Raw genomic sequence first — 6,172 nt, forward strand, 5'->3', positions numbered from 1 at the left:
TAGGTGCTAAAACTCTGTTTTGGGTCATTGGATTCATGCCATGTTTGGTCTTATTAAGTGTGGTTCAATACCCCTTTAACTTCCTTTGAATCTTGGACTTTGCTTGCATACCTTGATTGCATTGTTTGGGTTGGTTTGGCACAATGTTCTTGCATGATTTTCAAGGCTTAATTTGCATGTTATATGTCCATGTTTGCATCCTCTTGAGTGTGCTTGAGAATTGCTCTTTAATGCTTGAAGTGTTGGATATCATTTGCATACATGTTTATGTGCCTATTAGTCCTTCATTTTTGAGCACCTTGGCCACTGTTTTAGGCCTAATGAGGGCTGCCTAAACCATGCTTAAGTCCATCATTTGCTTGTTTGCATGCTTGCCTTGCATATTTGCTTGCATACTTGCATAAATGCATTGCATTGCCATGTTGCATCCTTAGCTCGCATGCCTAGGTTGCATTGCATTGTGCATGCATTGCCTCACCTCTTGAAGTGAGTCATGATAGAGGTAGAAGCCCCTTGGTTTGACTATGTGCATTGCATTACATTTGAAATCAACATGCATAACTTGGTCTCTTGGTTCATCACGCATTGAAATGCGCGATTGATGGTCCGAGAACCAAGGACCATGTCCCTTTGAGTCATAAACATGATAAGGGATATGGTTGGTGCATACATTGCTTGAATTGCATTGCCATGCAAAGCTCTGTCCTCTGCTGCTGTCAAACAGATTCTGCAGGAACTTTTTGCCGATCGACTGCACATAGTGCCGACCGGCAATCCATCCGTGGCCGATAGCTTCATCAACAGCCGATGATCACATCTTACTGCCGGTGGCCATTCTCCTCAGCCGGTGGTGTCTCCCAATGTCCAGGGAAGCAATTCTCAGACTTTGGAAGTTTTCAGAGGGGCAAAGCAGGGAAAACAGAGGCAGCTTGCGCATGGCAGTGGACTTCCGAGCAAGACCCGAGCACGCGTGCATTGAGCCCTTTTCCCGAGGCCCTTTTTCTTGCTTTCTTAAGTTGATTAATTTTTTTAATTAATTTAGTTGGTCTGTAATAATTAATTAGCTAGGTTAGTTAATTCATTATTCGAATTGTATCATTCTTTTGGTCCCTCCGAGCGAGGGCGAATTTGTAACAAGTGTGGGTGAGTGTGTGCATGTCTTCCAACCCCCACTTCTTTCTCCCTTTTACTTACCTGCTTTGATGGTTAGTAATAGGACATGTTTAATTTAGCATACCTTATGCTATGCATGCGTGCATCATTCATCAGTATTGCATGCACCAGGCTCGGCGCATCATGCTAACTGCATTAGTATTTCAAATCTAACTTGAATACATGCTACTTGTGCATTTTCACATGTCATTCATAGAATAGCCGAGCCTACTCTAGTGACATTCCGTATGCGTTGCATTAGACATTTAAACATGGACTTGGATCATGCATTGATTGCTAATGAGTTCTTTGTTTTGGCACAGAGTACGATGTAAGTATTTATGCTTTAGCATCCTTGCATGCGTGTGAGTGTTGCCATGATAGCATGATTACCATGAGGCTAGCTGCTTATGTGATATAACTGCTTAAATGTCTGTGGGTGAAGGTTGGATTGTCTGAGTTGGAATAGCTCATTGAAATCCGTGTTTTAGCCTACTTGCGAGTAGCAAATTCCAAAACATTTTTTTTCAAAACAAACGGATAGGCAATGCTTATTTCCAAATTAGGCGATCTAGTCTATACTTTTGTGCTGTGCGCATAACATAGTAATTCTAGACTAATAATCGGGATAAGAACACATAACGTTTTCAAAAACGGATATCATGGTTAGTAGAGGCCGATCTTCGGATCGGGCGAGAGGGGGTGCTCATAGCTGACCTTCCCCAATCGTACCCAAGTTCCCGAGCTGAGGCAACTTTGGTGATGACGGACACGTGGCCTTTGGCACCGAGTCAGGGTTTCCTAAATTCCCCCAAAAATAAAATATTTAGGTGGCGACTCTGTATCTGGCAAAGCAGTCCATGTTTGGCACTTCTTTTCAAAAATCTGTTTCTCAAAACGATTTGCCGGATTTGGACTCTTTGGTTCAGATTAAGAACCGTGACACAAATTGAGTCTGAACTGTAGTGAGGCCCACGGGCGCGTCTACAGCATCCATAACAACTATTACTGTTACTATTACTACTACTGTTACAGAGATCTCTATCAGTTTCAACTTTTAGAACTACTATTTACTGTATTGATGGCCATCAAATGACTATTCGGTCTTTAAGACCTACTGTACTATTTTTCTATTAGTATGGCTGCTATGATTTCATATGACTTTGAAATGCATGAAATACTACTGTGTAAACTGATTCACTACTGAAATTGACTGTTTTGAATCGCTATAAGGACATCATTCATAAACCCCTTTACACATTTGTTATTCACTAGGCTCTAACTCACTATTTATTATATGTATGTAGGTGATCAAGCACCGAAACGAACTTAACGGCGTCAACCCGAATCCCATTTTGTCAAGCTAACTACTGTGCCTCACCATGAAGTTCTGAACCGTTAAGTGTCAAGGGTTTTTGGGTGGTTCTAAGTTCACCCTTTTGAACTTGTGTATAAGTGACATGAATGTTCTTTGACATTTGTTGCTACTGTTTTTGATAATGGGATTTAATTCCCTAACTTATGTTTTCATTTTGTACATAAGTGTATTATGGACTTAAGTGTTTATGTATATATACATCAAAGTTGTTTGTTCATTTAAGTCCTCACAGCTCATTGGACGAAAATACTTTATTATTTACAAGCTTCCGCCGGCCCCTATTATTGTATTACTGTTATGCAGGCCTTTGGTAATCACGGATTACTAGCCAGTTATGACGCTAAACCTATAGGGACGGGTTTGGGTCGTGATAGCACAATTTCCACTCAACCGCTAAGCAATGACCACGGGCAATTTTGACTCCCCCTTGGTCAAATATTTAAATTTTATTTGATGTAACTACCAATGATGTCCACGCATCAGGGTTACGTACCCAAGTCGTGACATCACGGTCTGTCCCAAGTGAACGGTCTATGTTATGATGCTCGCACCAGCAACCTTATATCACCTATACCGATAAGAGCCAAAATACCTTCCTGTGCCATGTTAGGGTGTATAACTCATTCGCACAGGATTCTAAACCGGGCTCACCCCATCACTTTTAACTTTTAATGCATCGGTTCAAATTCGTATTTCTTTACTTCGTCAAATTCTCATTTTGATACATGCACAAATTTTAGTTTGAAAACCACAGTGACATAAGGTTTATATAGCACGACACAACCACAATAGGAGTCATCACAAAATTTCTTAGAATTTTCCACACTTCTTGTTTTTAGCACTGAATTATTAAACTAAAAATAATGAAACCCATACCAAACGAAGTTCAATTATTACAATATTTTAACTAGTACTAGTTCATTGAGTTAGGAAAATATTTCAAGCAGAATGCCAGGGCTAAAAATGATTTTAAAATGGAGAAATAAAATTTGAAAGAAAATTGGTTTCTGGGACAGTGAACTACAACAACTTTCAGCACAGGTAATCTATGTTTGAAAAATAAAAAGCGGCCCCAAACGATGTCAAAAAGAGGTAAGGTTAGAATGTTATGCTAGATATTTGAGTTAAGAACACATTTGCAGAGAGCTCGAAAACTGAAAACTAATGGAAGATAGTCAATTAATTTTGCTAAGAAAATTGGACAGATTTTGTCGCATTTTATTAAAACTGCAATTTCTCCTCTTAGACTTATCCATTTTTTGTGAAATCGGTGAAAAATGAAAGATAACTCATATATCTAACTATTCCAAGTGGTCGTGCAGAAATATACCATTTGTAGAGAAAATGGAACCTGTTTGAATTCGCTGTATCTACTGTGTTGTAAGCAACACTTGGGACAAATGTTTTTTTAGGTAAAAAAATGGTGTCCAATGATCTTATAAAATTTTTACATATGTATAGAACACCTATATCTACTCCCAATACAAACAGATTTGAAACAAAAGTTATTTTCAATTTATTAGAGCATTTTTCAATACATAAAATATGAAATAGTGAAGAAAATATAAGTTTCAAGTAAAAGTGAACCAACCTTATCTTATTTCACCCTCATGCAAGATTATTTCAAAATAATGGAGAATATTTGAATACATAAGAAGATAAAATCAGTAGCTAAATCATCTAATCTATGCATGCAAATAAGGAATAGAAATCATATAGTCATAAAATTCTCATTCTATCAAAATGTGAACATGCATTGAGCTATTCTAATCACACTTGCTATGTATATATTAATATTGCATGCTCTTGCACATATATAATATATAAATTCAGTGAAGAATATCTAAGAGAGGATAGAGGTAATGTATTCTTACCTCAAGAACTTTTACAAACTATGCTCAAGACTAGCTTAAAAATAGCGACCACCAAGCAAACACCCTCTCATTTCTCCCTCTTTTTTTCTTTTCTTTTTTCCTCTTTCTTTTTCCCTTACTCAGCCGTGTGTATAGGAATAGAGGGGTTGAAATAGTGCTCTATTTGTAGGGGTTTGGTGGCAACATATTTTTATTTATTTATTTATTTTTGGCATTTTATTTTATTTTATTTTATTTTATTTGTTTTTGACTTGGGAAACATTATCTATAAGGCATAGGCCTTGAGTGTGTAAGTGGGTTTGGATGCGTGCCTTAGCATGCCTCTCTGCAGCCTCCTTGGGAAGGAAGGTGGCCGAAATCCTTTGCCGAAATTTGATTTCATTTTTTTTTTTTTTTTTGGTGTACAAAATAAAAGCAATGTTTTTTGTTAGACTTATTTATTTTGATGATTTATTTAATTATGTTTTAATTTATTTGAAAGAGAAAAATAGAATCCAAAATATATTTTGATGATTTATTTAATTATATTTTAATAGAATCAAAATTTATTTTGATGATTTATTTGAAAGAGAAAAATAGAATCAAAATTTATTTTGATGATTTATTTGAAAGTGAAAAATAGATTCAAAATTTATTTTGTCCCATTATTTCTTACCTAAACCTTTATCCTAAATGTTATTAGAATGTATTTAATATTTGATTAAATCAGGAGTTCAAACAACCCAAAACAGAGGTTCAAACAACCCAGCACAGCAGCAGTTGGAAAGGTTCAAAAGGTTCAAGTTAAAGTTATTCAAATTTGTAATGATGGAGTGGAAGATATTCAAATTAGTAATGATGGAGTACGACGGCTATAAATTCAAATGAATACAACGACTATAAACGGCTATAAATTCAAATGAATATAACGGCTATAAGTTTCATTATATATACCAAAGCCTCTAATGTAAACAAGTTACAAAAAATCAGAAAATATTCTTTGATCTATAATCACTCACATCTATTCTCTGAAAAATTCTCTAAGAAGTGTTCTTCAATTTTTGTTTACATCGTCTCTCGGAAATTATACACTGAGCTTTATAGCATTAAGCTCATCTTTCCTGTGTGAGATTTATAGAAAAATCAAAGCTTCATTTTATATATCTATCTTTGAAAGATATTTATTGTGAACTTTCTTTTAAAGCAAAAATACCATTTCATCTTGTAAAAGTGTTGCAAACACTGTGTTCTTAAAATTTTGAGAGTGATTGTGAATCACTTAAGATTTGCAAGGGTTTTGGCTTGTGAAGTCTATGTAAAATCCGTAGATGATTACTCCATTTGTAAAGAGGTTACTAGCACCCCTGTGAAGCTAGAAGATAGTGAAAAATCTCAAGTGAAGCTTGAGGAGTGGATGTAGGCTTGGTTAAAGCTGAACCACTATAAATCTGTTTCTCACCTTTTCCCTAATCTCTTTACTTTGCTACTACTGCTATAGCTATCTAATATTCATGTGTTAATCATTTGATTTACCCTGTATGTTAGTTATACTTCATTATTATTTTGCTTGATCATTTACTGCTAAGTTCATCATTGTGCTAGTTAATAATTTGTTGTACTAGTAGTTAATTTTATTGGGATATTATTAATTTTAATTTGTAGAAACATAATTCACCCCCCTCTTAGGTTGCTTTTTGGGTAACATTTTTATAACCTATCCGTAGATGTTTTGCTCCTTACTATTCCTTGACTAAGTCAGTTATTATTTATTTAACTCATTTAGTTTTCA

This window comes from Camellia sinensis, chromosome 14 (genome assembly GCF_055761805.1).
Source record: "Camellia sinensis isolate YWXY chromosome 14, ASM5576180v1, whole genome shotgun sequence".
Lineage (NCBI taxonomy): Eukaryota > Viridiplantae > Streptophyta > Magnoliopsida > Ericales > Theaceae > Camellia > Camellia sinensis.